This window comes from Schistocerca gregaria, chromosome 4 (assembly GCF_023897955.1).
Source record: "Schistocerca gregaria isolate iqSchGreg1 chromosome 4, iqSchGreg1.2, whole genome shotgun sequence".
NCBI lineage: Eukaryota > Metazoa > Arthropoda > Insecta > Orthoptera > Acrididae > Schistocerca > Schistocerca gregaria.
In genome coordinates this window covers 580547937-580567585 of record NC_064923.1, presented here as the reverse complement: position 1 = coordinate 580567585, position 19649 = coordinate 580547937, and the positions used below count along the sequence as shown (strand labels likewise).

The following is a 19649-nucleotide window of genomic DNA, read 5'->3' as shown; positions in this document are numbered from 1 at the left end:
CGAAGCTAAGTGCAATGCTGACCGATAGATTCGTCTTATATAAAAGGAAAGAATTGATTTTTCTTTTCAATAATCGGGATGGCCAAGGATTGGAGAATTTAGTGAATTCTTTAAATTGAGATGAATGTCAAAAGTTACTTTTCATGAGAAAGATTATTATTAACAGATTTTTTTAAAAATATTTACATGGGACTTTATGTAACAATACTACATATGCGCGAGGCTGCTTTTACCTTATCCTACAACGCTCAGGCTCCGCCATCGCTGCACACGACCGGCCCAGCCAACACGATACACCAGACACGATTGCTCGCTAGCAACAACTTACTCCTACTGCTACACAAGTTCCTACTGCAGTCAATACTGCTCTTTGGTCTCAGATTCCCTTCTAGCTTACATATTGCAGGCAGCGCGTGAGCAATACATCGAAATTACATCTGCTCGACTGCACTGGCAACAAATTCTTTAATTATGGACCTCTTACATGGGTTGTCGACCTCGCATTTTTAGTGGACATTACCGGACACGTGAATGCAATGAACACAAGTTTGCAAGGGGAAAATCAGATAATTTGTGAAATGGCTGAAAAGCTGGAAGGTTTCAGTAGCAAGCTTGAGCTGTGGGTACGACATCTCTCGTCAAGGAATGCAGTGCATTTCCCTTTGTGAGAACAGAATTGCAAAGAATATATTTCCGTACTTAGTGCAAAAAATAGAGGAATTTCTCAAGCGATCTGGAAATATATCATATTTATCCTAAGCTTTTGAATGGTTCTCAAGATCATTTGCTGTTTCTGTAGATGATATTCATCCCAATATGCAAATGGAATTAATAGATCTACACTGTAATTCTCGTCTGAGAGACAAGGTCCTTTTGGCAAGACGTGTAACACACTTTTATCACGACTTTCCAGAGCAAGAGTTTCCTCGTCTCCATCGTGAAGCCGCGAAGATAATGTCAATGTTTGGCTCGACATACGATTGTGAGAGATTTTTTTCTTTTATGAAAATTAATGAGTCTTGGTTAAGAACAAACATCAGTGATGAAAATTTACGTAACTATTTGCGTTTGTCTGTATGTAGAAATTTTGTTCCAGACATTAAAGTTATTGTAAACGCCACCAGTGATAATTAAATAAAACGTATCGTAGGTAACTGGTACTCTTTCAAACCATGATTACTTTCAAGCACTCCTACTAACCTTATTCCTTCATTCAAGAAAGCTAGCTAGCAAACAAAACGCATTAAAGAGGAAGGAGTGGTGAGAGGGTATGGTGGGGAGGGGAGAGAAGCGGGTGGACAGCTTGCTCCTGTGTGCACGCAGAACGCCTGTTAACTGCACATGCGCAAGTGCACCGCACACGTGCAGGGTTCCTGCCCGCCCCTGACCTAGGAGATAAGTCCCTGCTATTCTAGTGATCTGGATACGTTATGCTGCCTGGTATTTGTTCGAGAAAAGTCGCGAATATTCTACTGTTTTCTTGTACAGAATACCTTCGATACGTAGCGTTATGAATACGGACTATTCACCGAAGAGGAAGCTAGCTTACATTCAGAAGTAGAAATATTAAGACTGAAGAATGAATAAAGTAAAATGTCCTAGAGGTAGCAAGTGCAAGTGTGAAGATTACACAAGAGTGGGAGTGATTAGTTGACTGTGCAGGATTAGTAATAGAAAATCATAGTAATTTCTCAGTAAAAATATTGTTACGAGACTCGTAGCAATATTTTTACTAATAACGTAACGATAGGTTCCCATACCTAACTCGTAATACGAGAAACTATTGATGCGTTTGTCTCCGGTAATAGTGACTTTGGAGAAGATTCCTAAAACGCAGCGTTACTACGTAGACCATCTATCGAATGCACTAGAAAGGTACGGAATCGACTATAAAATTCCACACACATAAATTGCCCGATGACGACATTATTGGAAACTCGCCCTTATATTATACGTCGTTACGTACATATTGGCTTGTCTCTTTAAAATTAGATATTTGTTCACACCCCATAAAACTCTGGAAGCAAACATTCTGGCAGCGAATGTTCTCGAAACAACCGAGCCACCACATATATAAGGAAGCAGAGTCGCTGCCAAGCAGTCAGTTTGAAAGCTACAATCGGCGCGATAACTTGGAGTGATAAAAAGTGAACAGCGGCGATTATTGGCTGTTATCACGGACTTCAGTCAGTGTTGTATTTTTGACATGAGAAATACGACGATTGTGACCGTGTGTGTTTCAGTGCTAAGTGTCATAGTGTAGCATTTTTCAATGGGAGTAAAGTGTTTATTCGAGAATATTTGGAATCTAATTTACTTGTATCCTAAGACTATAATTAAAGTTGATCGGTATGTAATACCCAAAAGAAAAGTGGAAACATCTGAAGATTGCGGTCACCATTCAGCTTCAAAACCACCACCAGATCTACAGGCAGAAAACAGCACATCCTCAAAACTTCCACAACAATGTTCATCGACTGATTCCTTTAATCGCACGGAAATTGGCAGTTATTGGGATATATTAGCATCAGGAAATATTAGTTGTTTTATCCGGATCCCTCTGCAGCTACTGCCGGATTTAGGTGTTACTATTAATTTGGCAGTGTTCGTGTGCAAAGTGTGGCCAGAGGCCCTTCCTAACGCCACTGCGAATTACCCGGGATGGAATTAGTGTACCCCAGCTGTCTGAGTCTAGTGTAAGCCATGTAAGAGCGCGAACGTTTTCAAATGTCCGCAAGTCGTGTCACTGAGGCGGAACGTGGGGACCAGCCCAGTATTCACCTAACAGGACGTGAAAAACCACCTAAAAACCACATCTAGGCTGTTCTGCCCTTATCATTAATCCACCGGGCGGATTCGAACGGGGACCGGCGTGCATACAAGAGTCGAGGAAGCAGCGCATTAGCGCTGTCGGCTCTCCAGGCAGGTACGAAATATTAGTGATGATATAAAAGCACAGGTTTCTCACAGCTCCAAGAGAACATGAAAAAGTTTCTATTTTTCCTACTTCCGAGCACAACAGGAGGAGACGGGTTGAACGCAGATAAGTCCACGATAATGACGTCGAACAGTATCCATGGCTTGTGTTCTAACAAGCTCTTTGCATTAACTGTTCAGTTTTGGTAAATAATAAAATGTTTGGAGGAAAAAAATACACTATCGCCAAGAAACTTGTGACTGAACCACTAACAAAGTTTGCCAAACTAACTGGTAAAGATGGTGACCTTCAGACCCACTCTTAGCTCAAGTATCACGCTGAAGCGTCAACATATACCAAATTATTTTTGGCGACATGAGACAACCGCGAACTTGATGTCTATGTCAAGACAGAGAATGGAAAACATTAGGGAAAACAGAGACCGTCTTATAACTATAATAAAAACAATCATATTTCATGGAAAGCAAAATCTACATCTACATTTATACTAAGCAAGCCACCCAACGGTGTGTGGCAGAGAGCACTTTAGGTGCCACTGTCACTACCTCCCTTTCTTGTTCCAGTCGCGTATGGTTCGCGGGAAGAACGACTGCCGGAAAGCCTCCGTATGCGCTCGAATATCTCTAATTTTACATTCGTGATCTCCTCGGAAGGTATAAGTAGGGGTACGCAATATGTTTGATACGTCATCCAGAACGCACCCTCTCGAAAACTGGACAGCAAGCTACACCACGATGCAGAGCGCCTCTCTTGCAGAGTCTGCCATTTGAGTTTGCTAAACATCTCCATAACGCTATCACGCTTACCAAATAACCCTGTGCCGAAACGCGCCTCTCTTCTTCGGATCTTCTCTGTCTCCTCTGTCAACCAGATCCGGTACGGATCCCACTCTGATGAGAAATACTCAAGTTTAGGTCGAACGACTGTTTTGTAAGCCACCTCCTTCGTTGATGGACTACATTTTCTAAGGACTCTCCCAATGAATCTCAACCTGGCACCCGCCTTACCGACAATTCATTTTATATGACCAATCCACTTCCAATCGTTCCGTACGCATAATCCTAGATATTTTACAAAAGTAACTGCTACCAGTGTTTGTTCCGCTGTCATATAATCATACAATAAAGGATCCTTCTTTCTATGTATTCGCAATACATTACATTTGTCTACGTTAAGGTTCAGATTTCACTCCCTGCACCAAGTGCCCATCCGCTGCAGATCTTCCAGCATTTCGCTGCAATTTTCTAATGCTGCCAACTTCTCTGTATACTATGGCATCATCCGCGAAAAGCCGAATGGAACTTCCGAAACTATCTACTAGGTCATTTATATATATTGTGAAAAGCAATGGTCCCATAACACTCCCCTGTGGCAAACCAGAGTTTAGTGCGGGGGCATAGAGATGATGGGAGTCTATTAGAAAACAAAAATCATCGTGAAGTACAGTGAGAAACGAGCCCACTTTAGAACTCTTCTAAGATTTAGAACTGACGCTGGAGACTTGCAAATAAAACATCACCTAGAGACCACGAAAGCGAACCACACTTAGACAAGTAAAACAACGTATAGCGAACTTACTTCATGCTGTGAAACAGAGATATTATCGAGAATATTGGAGGAAATGGAAGATTCTCGTTATTACAGTATAATCTTCGATGAGACTACGGATATAGCGGACATCGCCCAACTGAGTTTAGCTGCAAGGTATGTTGATAGTGACGGCAAATTACACGAAAGATATTTGGATTTCTTTTACATCCATAAGGACAATGATTGTGGTGAAAACGTTGACGCTGAATCTCAAGAGACTCAAGACGAAGAGCGTAGGGTTACTGCTAAAGTGTTAGTTACTACGGTTCTAAGGAGAGTGGAATGCCTTTCTCTGTCACTGGAGAACTGTGTGGATATAGGCTGTGATGGTTTCTCAGTTAATATATCAGAACTGAAAGCTGTGGCTAAAATAAAAAACAAAAGGTATCAACGTGCAAGTAGCACCGTGTTCAAATTATCGGCTCTACCTCGCTGTCTCTCGCAGTTGCAGGGAAGTTACGAGTGTGAGAAACTCGGTACTATTCGAGAAGTAATATTGTTCTTTATAGTGTCCAGCAAGCGGTTCGCAACAATGAAGAGTCATCTAAAACACTCACTGCAGTCACATATTCAAACGAGATGGGTTCTCCATCTACATGGATACTCTGCAAATCACATTTAAGTGCCTTGTAGAGGGGCTGAGCGACATGATGCTGATATTGGAACAGTTTGCAAAGTTCTTAAAGAAGTACAGTGTTGGAGGGATAGAGCAACGGCTGCCAAAGCCAATATTCTTCGGCGAGCTCTCTGTAATTGCGAAATGATTTTCACTCTGTTTACTCTGAATGACATTGTGAGCATAACATATCCAGTAAGCAAAATCTTACGTGATCCTAGCTTGGACGTCACGATGGCAAAAGCCAAATTTCATTCGACGCTCAAGGTGAGCGACGATATGAGAGCTAATGCTAATAGCCACTTTGCTAGTATTGTTGAAGAGGCGAAGGCCGTTATCGAAGAGTTAGAAGGGGAGATGAGTGTTACTCATCTTATAGGGAGACAAAGACACAGGGAAAACTGCGATCATAATGATGATGCTATGACATATTAGAAAAGGACTGTTTTTATTCCGACACTGGACCATGTTACGACTGACATGGGAGAACGTTTTCCTGAAGAAAATATTTATCATATAAAATTCTTTATACTTTTGCCCTCACAGCTACTGAAACATGACGGTAATGATTTGACACAGAAATTGAATCAGCGCGTAACTGAACTACAGTTATTTGAAGAAGAATCACTCTTTGTGATTCAAAAGAGCCGAATGAGAGAGATTCTTCAGTACAAGCAAACGAGCATAAACGCCCTCAATTATCGTGATTCTGTTATGCAAGCGTTGTCTATTTGTCCTAGATCTGTCTATCCTACTTTGCACACGTTGCACAAAATATTTGCTTGTCTACCTTCACCTATTTCTACAGTAGAAAGAGGTTTTTCAACATTGCGGGTTAAAAAAGCATGGCTGAGGTCGACAATGAAGAAGGATCGACTTAACGGCTTAGCTCTGTTGAGCACTCATCCCGCCATTGATCGTCCTATTGACGATGTAATTAAACAATATTCCAGGCAGAATAGGCGCATAGAATTCATCATTTGGGAAAGAAAACCATAATCGTAACGTTTTTTTGTATCGTAAGATGGCATAGTCTTGTATATGTGTGTAATGAGTTTAAATAAAACTTTCTTACACTTTGCATGCGATTTGATTATCTTATATTACAGTAAAAGTAAAGAAAGGTAGCTCAAGATATCTTTAGCGTCCCTCCTTGAGGTTTTTCTGTATCCACCGCTGGCTACGCAGCCTCTCGCGCAAATGTTAGCTTGTTGTTATTGTGGTCTTCTGTCCTGAGACTGGTTTGATGCAGCTCTCTATGCTACTCTTTCCTGTGCAAGCTTCTTCATCTCCTAATACGTACAGCAACCTACATCCTTCTGAATCTGCTTAGTGTATTCATCTAGTGGTCTCCCTCCACGATTTTTACCCTCTACGCTGCCCTCCAGTACTAAATTGGTGATCCCTTGATGCGTCAGAACATGTCCTACCAACCGAACGTTTGTTCTGGTCAAGTTGTGCCACAAACTCCTCCCCAATTCTATGCAATACCTCCTCATTAGTTATGGGATCTACCCATCCAATCATCAGCATTCTTCTGTAGGACCACTTTTCGAAAGCTTCTACCCTCTTCTTGTCTAAATTAGTTATTGTCCATGTTTCACTGCCATACATGGCTACACTCCATACAAATACTTTCAGAAACGACTTCCTGACACTTAAATGTATACTCGATGCTAACAAATATCTCTTCTTCAGAAACGCTTTCCTTGCCATTGCCAGTCTACATTTTATATCCTCTCTACTTCGACCATCATCAGTTATTTTGCTTCCCAAATAGTAAAACTCCTTTACTACTTTAAATGTCTCATTTCCTAGTGTAATGCCCTCCGTATCTCCCGACTTGATTCAACTACATTCCATGAAACTCATTTTTCTTTTGTTGATGTTCATCTTATACCCTCCTGTCAAGGCACTGACCATTCCGTTCAACTGCTCTTCCAAGTCCTTTCCTGTCTCTGACAGAATGACAATGTCAGCGACGAACCTCAAAGTTTTTATTTCTTCTCCATGGATATTAATACCTACTCCGAACTTTTCTTTCATTCCCTTTACTGCTTGCTCAATATACAGATTGAATAGCATCGGGGAGAGGCTACAACCCTGTCTCACTTCCTTCCCAACCACTGCTACCCTCTGATGTCCCTCGACTCTTATAACTGCCATCTGGTTCCAGTACAAATTGTAAATAGCCTTTCGCTCACTGTATTTTGTCCCTGCCACCTTCAGTATTTGAAAGAGAGTATTCCAGTCAACATTATAAAAACTTTCTCTAAGTCTACGAATGCTAGAAACATAGGTTTGCCTTTCCTTAATCTTGCTTCTAAGATAAGTCGTAGAGTGGGTATTGCCTCACGTGTTCCATCATTTCTACGGAATCCAAACTGATCCTCCCCGAGGTCGGCTTCTACCAGTTTTTCCATTCGTCTGTAAAGAATTCGCGTTAGTTTTTTTGCAGCTCTGACTTGTTAAACTGATAGTTCGGTAATTTTCACATTTGTCAACACCTGCTTTCTTTGCGATTGGAATTATTATATTATTCTTGAAGTCTGAGGGAACTTCGCATGTCTCATACATCTTGCTCACCAGGTGGTAGAGTTTTGTCAGGACTGGTTCTCCCAAGGCGGTCAGTAGATCTAATGGAATGTTGTCTACTCCCTGTGCCATGTTTCAATTTAGGTCTTTTAGTCCTCTGACAAACTCTTCACGCAGTATCATATCTCCCATTTCATCTTCATCTACATTCTCTTCCATTTCTATAATATTGTCCGCAAGTACATCGCCTTTGTATAAACCATCTATATATTCCTTCTACCTTTCTGCTTTCTCTTCTTTGCGTAGATCTAGGTTTCCATTTTAGCTCTTGATATTCATGCAAGTGGTTCTCTTTTCTCCAAAGGTACCTTTAATGTTCCTGTAGGTAATATCTATCTTACCCCTTGTGAGATAAGCCTCTACATCATTACATTTGTCCTCTAGGCATTCCTGCTTAGCCATTTTGCACATCCTGTCGATATCATTTTTGAGACGTTTGTATTCGTTTTTGCCTGCTTCACTTACTGCATTTTTGTATTTTCTTCTTTCATCAATTAAATGCAGTGTCTCTTCTGTTACCCAAGGATTTCAACTAGCCCTCGTCTTTTTACGTACTTGATCCTCTGGTGTCTTCACTATTTCATTCTTCAAAGCTACCCATTCTTCTTCTACTGTATTTCTTTCCCCCATTCCTGTCAGTTGTTCCCTTATGCTCTCCCTGAAACTCTGTACAATCTCTGGTTCTTTCAGTTTATCCGGATCCCATCTCCTTAAATTCTCACATTTTTGCAGTTTCTTCTGTTTTAATATACAGTTCATAACCAATAGATTGTGGTCAGAGTCCACATCTGCCCCTGGAAATGTCTTATAATTTAAAATCTGGTTCCTAAGTCTCTCGTGATTACTGGGTGTTCTATGATGTCCTTAGGTTAGTTAAATTTAAGTAGTTCTAAGTTCTAGGGGACTGATGACCATAGATGTTAAGTCCCATATCTGAAACCTTCTAGTATCCCAGGGTATGTTTGCTTACTGCAGAAAATAAACAAAGCGCACGTTGGGCGCCAGACTGTATAACGGTGCAGTCTCGTACATGTGCATAGCTAATGAAAGTTGACAATCAATCACTACATTCAAGTGGACGGTGTTAAGATTTAGAACATGGTACAAAAAAAAAAAAAAAAAACTGAATGGATCAGTGTGAATGAAAGTGAAACTGAAACTAACACTTCTTCCACAGGACGAATTTCATAATTACCTGGTTCCTGAGAACCCTTTCCGGCATTTCATGTACACGCCTTGTACGAGAGGGACGTGGAACGAGAGAAGCAGGACCTGCTGCAGTAGTACTTCCAGACAGCAACACATCCAGACCAGGGTACGGCCGATGGCAGCCGACGCTCCATCCAAGCGGTCGGGGGTGTTCCAGCAGCGGTCTCCACCTGCCTTCGATCCAGCGGCTCGACGCGGAGGTGGTTACACGACGACGCTGGGGACTCGTCATATTAACTTTTCTTATTCTGAAACTCATGAAATTTTAATTTTCATATTAAACCAAAGTGAAAGAATCTTTTGACCTCTAATATAACTCAACAGAAACAAAAATTCTTATGTTTACGTTATAATCATGCCAAGCCTGACACATAAATGTAGGTATATGTATTCTCTTGAAGCCCCTTGGATGGTTTCGTTCCTGGTTTTCCGGATCCAGTAAACCCATGTATAGAAGGGGGGGGGGGCGAATAAGTTAATCCGGGAAGTCTCCGCTGCCCTTTGCAAGATTTTACAGTTATGGAAATTATTTACACAATCACATAATACACTAATTGTCATTGTCACTCAGTGTTAAATCTGTTATATCTGAACATCTGCATAATGAGGAGAGTGTGTTAATGAAGTGAAAATGAACAATAAGCAACGTGGATATGCCGGTTTCACAAAAAAATTATACAATACATAAACTAGTTTTTTTTTCTCAGCCCAGGGGGAAATGTAATATCCACGCTTATATTTTATTGAAAATAATATTGACGATAGCACTGAATATGTAACGTGACAAAATTTGATCCTTTCTCGTTATACTAAAAAACGGACGTCATCGTTGATAAAATAATAAATAATTATTGTCAACTACAGAATTTAATATTTTGTAAAAATTTATATCTCAAACAATACCCAAGTAAAAAGATAATGAAAATCTCAGACTTTTGTTATCTATAATTTATGCAGAAAAATCCTTCTTCTTGTTCCAACTGTTGTACTCATATCATGTGATTGATGTCTCGTAACACAGAGGTCAGCAAAAAACTGTATTGTGTTGCTAAACGATATTTAAGAACAGAGTTTTTGTGTTACTGAAATGATCTTTGTGGTTTTGAGCTTTTATTTCATTGTAATTCTCGTCCTATTTAATGTTAAGTTTTCTGTTCGGCTGCAAAAGAGCGGAGCCATTGGCGCTATTGATCAATAGTGTAGTTTATTAGTAAATGATGAATATTAAGCTTTTAACATTGAGAAACATTTTCAAATGTTAATTAATATAGTTATGGTTAAAAAACATTCAATATATAATTTATTAGGAGTATAACACAGCCTGAACCGGAATCGATAAGTGATTGTCTTTATGTTAGGCGCCATCTTAGTGAAATATTGCAGCGGCAGTTTTAAACTGATCTTCTATACATATATAAATATTGTAGGTCATAATTGCAATCATAATTGTGTATTGGTGGCAGAGGACCCACTCTGGGGTAATAAATTCCAGTTAGACTGTGAATGCATCGACATTCCATGAATGAAAACAGCATCTTACATATAAATTCTTATCTGCTGATATATGAAGGCTGGTTATGTCGTAACAACTTCTATGAAATATTTTGGCAGGAAAATACATTAGTTTTGTGGAAGTGTGGTACTGTGTGGCTAAACTTTTGATTTTGATTAAAGGAAAGTGTTGTCACCTCGAATTACAGTAGCGTTATATTAGATAAATGATCTGCAACTAGGAAAGAGTCTTTTAGAGAACAGCACTGAAATTACTGAAAATCATTACTCTTGTTTGGTTCAGAATTCTTATCATTCATTTAGCTTGTTTGTTGGCATGAGTATGCACTTCTCAATTCTAGAATAATGGACACTCTGTATTTTGCCACTAACAAAACTAAGTAGTTTCTAATAATCTGAGTTTTGTAAAAATGTAACACAAAAGTGAATAACACTAGTCTGATTTGTACACGTAATACTGTTTCTTAAGTGCTGTACCATGGTTTCAAATTTCAACATATTATTGCACCAAGTCAATTCAGTTATGTGTTGCAGCAGAGAGTAGCACTTCAGAAAACAAGCGTATGATGTGTTAGCTGTAATCAACAGCAGTACACAACAGCACCCTGATAAAGGATAAACTGTAAAGTTTATGTATGTAGTATCAGTGTCAGACCACTGTCACGTTCAGGTTTGACTGTCAGAGTAATTAGTAGATGAAATGGCACACCAGTAGCTTTGTGAGCATTGAAAATATAGAAACTGAACTCGTTGTAAACACTCACAGGTGCGTGCATTTCATCATGTTGATATATTTAATTTCCAAATAAAAAAAGACGAGCCGACCTATTGTGTGCCAGATCACAAGATCTCAGTGGAACACTATCTGGTCTACACCCCGTCCAAACTGCAGCCATCCACCTGAAACAGCATACTGTGTGAGAGGGAGAATGGATGTGTAAAGCCTGGGACAGTTTGATACAGCAATGCTAATATCACGTAGTACTAGGTCGAGGCTGTTTTGCAGAAACAGAATTAGGGCCCCTGCTTGCGGAGATGGTGGTGGGTAGGTCGTGGCATGTAATCATGTCTCTAGAACTCTTGGGTCATGTTCAGTCAAAGCTGGTGAACGAATGACACACTAATATCTCCTAGGTTTCCTCGTCGTGACTGGCTGATAGTGTACATTCTGGTATTGAGCCGAGTTCTTGATTCCATTTTTTCTGCCTGATACTTCGATGACCGACGCAGTCGGCTTCTTAAAGTGCTCGGAACTGTGATATTAACCATACTCACGGTCTTTACTCCACCCACAACGTGAAATTCAGATCAAGAAATCGAAGAACCTAATAAACTGTAAGGGAAGATTCGATTTTAGCGAGGCTTTAGATCCGCCACTCCGTTGTTAAGACCCCCTAGGCCGTATCACAGGTAAGAACAACGAGAGAATGTGCGATTCACAGGATAACAATACGCCCTTTGAAAACTGATGAACATCAAAGAACGTGCCTGGCGCCGGGAGTCGACCTCGGCTATAGATACCAGGGCTTATGAAATGATGGTCTTTTAACCGAATGAGAATATTTTATTTAATTCTTGGATAACATTTTAAAAAATCTGTTTTTAAAATGATTAAACCTTGTAAAACACTCTAGTGCTGCAATGATATTCGTTTCTTGACTCCGTTGTCCATAGATGTAGCGAAATAACAAAGACAATCAAGTTGTCTATATCTAGATGACTACTCTGAAAGTCATACTTAGATGCCAGACAAGGGTTCTTCGAAGCACTTTCAGACAAGTTCCCTGACCTTCCACTCTCTAACAGCGCGTGGAAGAAATCAACACCTTAAATACTTCCGTACGCGCTCTGATTTCTCCTATTTTATTGCGATGAACGTTTTTCCCTGTCTTTATAGGCGACAATAAACGTTTAAACTTTTAGAGGAGAAAATTGTCGACTGATATTTCGTGATAAAATCTCCGCGCCACGAAAAACTCCTTTGTTTTAATGTTTGCCACTCCATCTCACTTATCATACCCGTGACAATCCCTACCCTAATTTGTAATATGCTGAATGAGCTGCCTTCTGTCAATGCTCTCTGGTAAGGATAACATACCGCACAACAATACTCTAGCTGAGGTCGGGCAACCGTAGTGTAGGCAGTCTCTTTCGTACATCTGCTGCCTTTTCTAAGGTTTCTGCCAGTCGTTTGTTTGACTTATCCGAAACAGTATACATATGATTGTTCATATTTAAGTTGTCCGTAATTGTAATTTCTAGGTACTTAGTTCAATTGACAGCCTTTATATTTGTGTGATCTATGGTGCAACCGAAATTTGACTATCTTTCTGTTTCAGAGTCATTTGCCACTTACCACACCAGATATTGTGTCTAAGTAATTTTTCAACTGTGTTGCATCTTTTGATGACTATACTAGACGGTAAATGTCAGCATCTTCTGCAAACAAAGAGGGATACTCAGATTGTCTCCTAAATCGTGTACAGAGATTAGGAACAGCAGAAGACCTGTAACACTTTACTGGGGAATGTCAGATATCACTTGTGTTTCACTCTAGACTCTCTAACATAAATCACAAATGAAGTCTCGCAACTGAAACGATACTTCAAAGGCACACCGTTTATTAGTACTCTCTCTTGAGGAACGGCGTCAAAAACTGTCTGGGAATCTAGAAATAAGGACTCAATTTGAGATTTCCTGTCAACAGCACGAATTGATGAGTGCTAGTTAAGAGGTATGTGTGTTTCACAAGATCGATACTCCCTGAATCCGTGCTGTGTGTCAACAGATCGTTATTCTCGAAGTAATTCATACTGTTCGTACATATGTTGTTCTGGACGACTAGTCGTTGGTGCTGCAAAATATCTGCGTTCACAGCTGGACCGAAGAAGTTGTCGATCACCCACAATTGCGTTCTCCGTCTTGCAAAGTGAAGCGTCCTAATTTAACATAAACTGTAAGGGATATTAATACATCTAACTAAGCCATCTCGTTACATGAAGTAAAGATTAGTATTCTGTCCTTCTTTAGGGAGTGTTGACGTAAATAATTAAATAATAAGCAACCAAATGCTTATTATTTAATTATATGAAATAAAGGGTAAATTTTTGTTTCATACATTACATACAACGAAGTGTCCGAAGTCATGGGGTAGCGATCTGCACATATACAGATGGCGGTATTGTCGCATACACAAGTTATAAAAGGGCAATCAGTGAGGTGGCGGAGCAGTAATTTGAAGTCAGTTGAATCATGTGAAAAGGTTTACGACGTTGTTTTGTCAGCATTTCGGGAATTCAGAGACTTGGAACACGGAAAACTATTTGGAGCCAGATGCGTGGGACATTCCATTTCGAAAATCTTAGGCAATTCAATATTTCAAGTTTCACAGTGTCAAAAGTATGCCAAGAATACTAAATGTGTGGCATTTCATCTCACTATGGACCACGCAGTGGCCGACGGTCTTCACTTATCGACCGAGAGCTGCGGGTTTTGTGTACAGTAGTCAGTGCTAACAGACAAGCAATACTGCGTGAAAAATACGCAGAAATCAATGTGGGACTTACGACGAACGTGTCCCTTAGGACAGTGCAGCAAAATTTGGCGTTAATGGACTATGGAAGTAGATGACCGACGCGACTGCCTTTGCTAACGGTTTCTACATCGAATGGAGCACCAGTCCGTGGCTCGTGACCATAACAGTTTGACTCTAGACTACTGGGAAACTGTGGCCTGCTCAGAAGAGTCCCAATTTCAGTTGGTAACAGCTGATGATAGGGTTCGAGTGTGGAGCAGACACCATGGTCCCAAGTTGTGACTATGCACTCTGGTAGAGGTTCCATGTGGGCCGTGTTTTCATGGAAAGGACTCGATCCTCTGGCTCAACGGATAATTAACTGGAAACGGTTATGTTCGACTACTCGGAGACCATTTGCAGCCATTCATAGACTTCATGTTCCCAAACAATAGTGGAATTTTTATAGATGACAATGTGCCATGTCACTGGGCGACAATTGTTTGCGTTTGGTTTGAAGAACGTTATGGAACGCTTAATGAAGCAAGCGAATGTTCTGGTTACGCATATCGTCCAACGGGAATCCCGTTGGAAATTTATGGGACATAATCGAGAAGTCAGTTTGTGCAAGAAATATTGCACCGGCAATACTTTCGCAGCTACGGACGGCTGTACAGGCGGCATGGCTCAGTATTTGTGCGAATATTCTCCATCGCTATCTGGCTGACCGCAATAGTAGCGCCTGCCACAAACGCTGTTTTTTTAAACACTTGACCGTCAGGAGCTCTCATTTCTCTCACTTTCATTTCTGACCAAGTCCTGCATGTACTACCAATTTAGATGAAGTAGGGGATTTCCAATGACTTGTTGAGTCCTTACCATTTCTAATTGCTGCACTGTGCTGGATAAAAGGACGTCCTAGACGACATTAGGAAGTATGTCATGACTTTTGTCACCTCAGTGTATAATCATAACACAAATTTACATTAATACTGCAAATAAGGGAATAAATTTCTACTTTACTGCCAATTTTATATCGACGGAGAAAATACTCCATACAATAAAGTGAAAAACTAGAACATGAGCAAATAACACGTTAATTAAAGGCAAAGGTACAAACAGCAAATCACCCGTTGTAAGGGTTTGGTTCTTGCAAGAATGTCTTTGTTTCAGCACTTCCAGGGGAAACGGAAACTTTTACATCAGATGGAGTTCTGTGTGAAATTAGTATTACATCGAATAGGCAAATCATTTTACTTTATTATTTGTACACTTGTTTCTTCCTTCTATCGATTAAAGTAAGTGATTGGTACCAATAATTAAATGGGCAACAGCGGGAAGCCAAGCACTAGTTTTGTATACTGTCGTATCTTCCGCTAAAATGATGGGTGAAAGAAATAAATGCTTCTAGTATCATGTAAGGGCTGCGGTCCGATGTGAAAGGGGTACCTCAGGTTTCAGTCTGGAGAAGGCAAAGAAGTGAATAATCGTGAGTGAGAACAACATTTACCGTCTGAGGACATCTGCGTCGCAGTGCGATCTGCCCTTATCGCCATTCGCCATATCAGTGCGTGCTCTTGCTGGCGCCAGTTTTGACTGCGCCACTGCCCTGCCGCCCCCGGTCGCAAGGCTTATTAGTGCCGGTTCAGTGGCCCCCCCGCCGCCACCTACTCCACCCCCGCACCTGGCAGGCGGACGGCTGCAGTCAATAAGAGGCAGCCGCCACGGTGACGCCACGCGGACGAGACGCGATGCCGGCGGCGACGTCGCCCTCGGAAGCGAAGCGGCGCTCCGCATCAAAGTTGCACGGGGCTTTAGCCGGTCGCTATCGACTGCCTCCCCCTCCACCCCCGTACCCCACCCTAGGCGTCACCCTGCTTTACCCCCACCGCCCAGATAGGCATGGCGTGCCTGCCCTGCAGCCCTTACCTGCGTAATGCCGCGACCTGGTTCGTGGCCACTGCCTTATCACTGCTCTTAGTGACGTTTATTTATTTATATATAAATGCTACAGAGTGACCAACCGCCTTAGTAATTATGGTGGGTCGTTTGCTACTAAAAACTAATAATAAGCTTCAGGGACGCACTCTTCGTCTTCTTATCCAACTCTTCTCTATGTGGTTGTTTCTATTGTCCTTACATAATTACACTGATAATTAAAAGAAATGATAAATGAAGTACATTTTGAAAAATAACCTAGATTTTCTCTGTTCTTGATAAGAAAGTATAGACAACAGGAAAGAGTTAGATAGTTAAACAGGCTCCTTTATCTGTCTATTTAAAGCGGGAGGGCTTCGGTAAACACTTTGAGCCGGTATTCTATTCTGTTATGGTTACCGCTTAATAGTTCAGGAGTAAACTACACACAGGAGGCGGCTACAAGGGTAGCGGGGTCTTAGTGACGTTTATTTATTTATTTATTAATATATAAATGCTACAGAGTGACCAACCGCCTTAGTAATTATGGTGGGTCGTTTGCTACTAAAAACTAATAATAAGCTTCAGGGACGCATTCTTCGTCTTCTTATCCAACTCAGAGAAGAGTTGTTTCTATTGTCCTTACAAAATTACACTGAAAATTAAAAGAAATGATAAATGAAGTACATTTTGAAAAATAACCTAGATTTTCTCTGTTCTTGATAAGAAAGTATAGACAAAAGGAAAGATTTAGATAGTTTAACAGGCTCCTTTACCTGTCTATTTAAAGCGGGAGGGCTTCGGTAAACATTTTGAGCCGGTATTCTATTCTGTTACGGTTACCGCTTAATAGGTACAAGGGTAGCGGGGGCTGTGTGGAAGGGACTGGGCGGTTTTTTAGGTTGAAGGAACTCAAGGAACCACAGAAGGGGCGTCCGTCAGAAAGTTGGCAGGTAAAACACAGTAAGGTAGTTGTAGAAACGATTGCTATTGTAGCTGTAAATTGTCGTAACTGTGTTGGGAAAGAACCAAAGCTCCAAGCGCTAATAGAAAGCACTGAAGCTCAAATAGTTGTAGGTACAGAGAGCTGGCAGTTGCTGCTAGGCTGAATACCTTGACACCTGCAACCATCAAAAACAAACGCAAAGTATATCTATTAAAAAGAAAGCTGATACAAATGCTCTGAACGCCTTTTTAAGAGACAGTCTTCACTCCTTTCGATCAAAACATGTAAATGTACAGGGTGTTTCAAAAATGACTGGTATATTTGAAAAGGCAATAAAAATTATACGATCAGCGATAGAAATACACCGTTTGTAGCAATTTGCTTGGGACAAGAGTACATTTTCAGGCGGACAAACTTTCGAAATTACCGTAGTTACAATTTTCAACAACAGATGGTGCTGCAAGTAATGTGAAAGATATAGAAGACAACGCAGTCTGTGGGTGCGCCATTCTGTACGTCATCTTTCTGCTGTAAGCGTGTGCTGTTCACAACGTGCAAGTGTGCTGTGGACAACATGGTTTATTCCTTAGAACAGAGGATTTTTCTGGTGTTGGAATTCCACCGCCTAGAACACAGTGTTGTTGCACAAGACGAAGTTTTCAACGGAGGTTTAATGTAACCAAAGGACCGAAAAGCGATACAATAAAGGATCTAGACTGAGATTTTCACTCTGCAGCGGAGTGTGCGCTGATATGAAACTTCCTGGCAGATTAAAACTGTGTGCCCGACCGAGACTCGAACTCGGGACCTTTGCCTTTCGTGGGCAAGTGCTCTACCAACTGAGCTACCGAAGCACGACTCACGCCCGCTACTCACAGCTTTACTTCTGCCAGTACCTCGTGTCCTACCTTCCGAACTTTACAGAAGCTCTCCTGCGAACCATGCAGAACTAGCACTCCTGAAAGAAAGGATATTGCGGAGACATGGCTTAGCCACAGCCTAGGGGATGTTTCCAGAATGAGATTTTCACTCTGCAGCGGACTGTGCGCTGATATGAAACTTCCTGGCAGATTAAAACTGTGTGCCCGACCGAGACTCGAACTCGGGACCTTTGCCTTTCGCGGGCAAGTGGCTACCAACTGAGCTACCGAAACACGACTCAGGAGCGGTACTCACAGCTTTACTTCTGCCAGTACCTCGTCTCCTACCTTCCAAACTTTACAGAAGCTCTCCTGCGAACCATGCATAACTAGCACTCCTGAAAGAAAGGATATTGCGAAGACATGGCTTAGACACAGCCTAGGGGATGTTACCAGAATGAGATTTTCACTCTGCAGCGGAATGTGCGCTATATGAAACTTCCTGGCAGATTAAAACTGTGTGCCCGACCGAGACTCGAACTCGGGACCTTTGCCTTTCGCGGGCAAGTGCTCTACCAACTGAGCTACCGAAGCACGGTTGGCAGGAGAGCTTCTGTAAAGTTTGGAAGGTAAGAGACGAGGTACTGGCAGAAATAAAGCTGTGAGTACCGGGCGTGAGTCGTGTTTCGGTACCTCAGTTGGTAGAGCACTAGTCCGCTAAAGGCAAAGGTCCCGAGTTCGAGTCTCGGTCGGGCACACAGTTTTATTCTGCCAGGAAGTTTCAACAAAGGATCTGTTTGAAAAATTTCAACAGACTGGGAATGTTATGGATGAACGTGCTGGAAAGGTAGGGCGACCGCGTACGGCAACCACAGAGGGCAACGTGCAGCTAGTGCAGCAGGTGATCCAACAGCGGCCTCGGGTTTCCGTTCGACGTGTTGCAGCTGCGGTCCAAATGACGCCAACTTCCACGTATCGTCTCATGCGCCAGAGTTTACACCTCTATCCATACAAAATTCAAACGCGGCAACCCCTCAGCGCCGCTACCATTGCTGCACGAGAGACATTCGATAACGATATAGTGCACAGGACTGATGACGGCGATATGCACGTGGGCAGCATTTGGTTTACTGACGAAGCTTATTTTTACCTGGACGACTTCGTCAATAAACAGAACTGGCTCATATGGGGAACCGAAAAGCCCCATGTTGCAGTCCCATCGTCCCTGCATCCTCAAAAAGTACTGGTCTGGGCCGCCATTTCTTCCAAAGTATCCATTGGCCCATTTTTCAGATCCGAAACGTTTACTGCATCACGCTATCTGGACATTCTTCGTGAATTTGTGGCGGTACAAACTGCCTTAGACGACACTGCGAACACCTCATGGTTTATGCAAGATGGTGCCCGGCCACATCGCACGGCTGAGGTCTTTAATTTCCTGAATGAATATTTCGATGATCGTGTGATTGCTTTGGGCTATCCGAAACATACAGGAGGCGGCGTGGATTGGCCTCCCTATTCGCCAGACATGAACCCCTGTGTCTTCTTTCTGCGGGGACACTTGAAAGACCAGGTGTACCGCCAGAATCCATAAACAATTGAACAGCTGAAGCAGTACATCTCATCCGCATGTGAAGCCATTCCGCCAGACACGTTGTCAAAGGTTTCGGGTAATTTCATTCAGAGACTACGCCATATTATTGCTACGTAGGGTGGATATGTGGAAAATATCGTACTATAGAGTTTCCCAGACCGCAGCACCATCTGCTGTTGACAATTGTAACTACTGTAATTTCGAAAGTTTGTCTGCCTGAAAATGTACTGTTGTCCCAAGCATATTGCAACAAACGGTGTATTTCTATTGTTGCTCGTTTAGTTTGTATTGCCGTTTCAAATATACCGGCCATTTTTGAAACATCCTGTAGAAAAGTTGTGGAATATTTTCAAAGAGA

At 41.6% G+C, this 19649-nt stretch overlaps 1 non-coding gene across 1 annotated transcript; it reads right to left on the bottom strand.

The window, feature by feature from the left end:
• Window positions 1-18217: 18217 nt before the first annotated feature.
• Window positions 18218-18292, bottom strand: Trnas-cga (transfer RNA serine (anticodon CGA)). Its single transcript has one exon. It is a non-coding gene; the product is annotated as a tRNA-Ser (tRNA).
• Between the last annotated feature and the right edge of the window lie 1357 nt (window positions 18293-19649).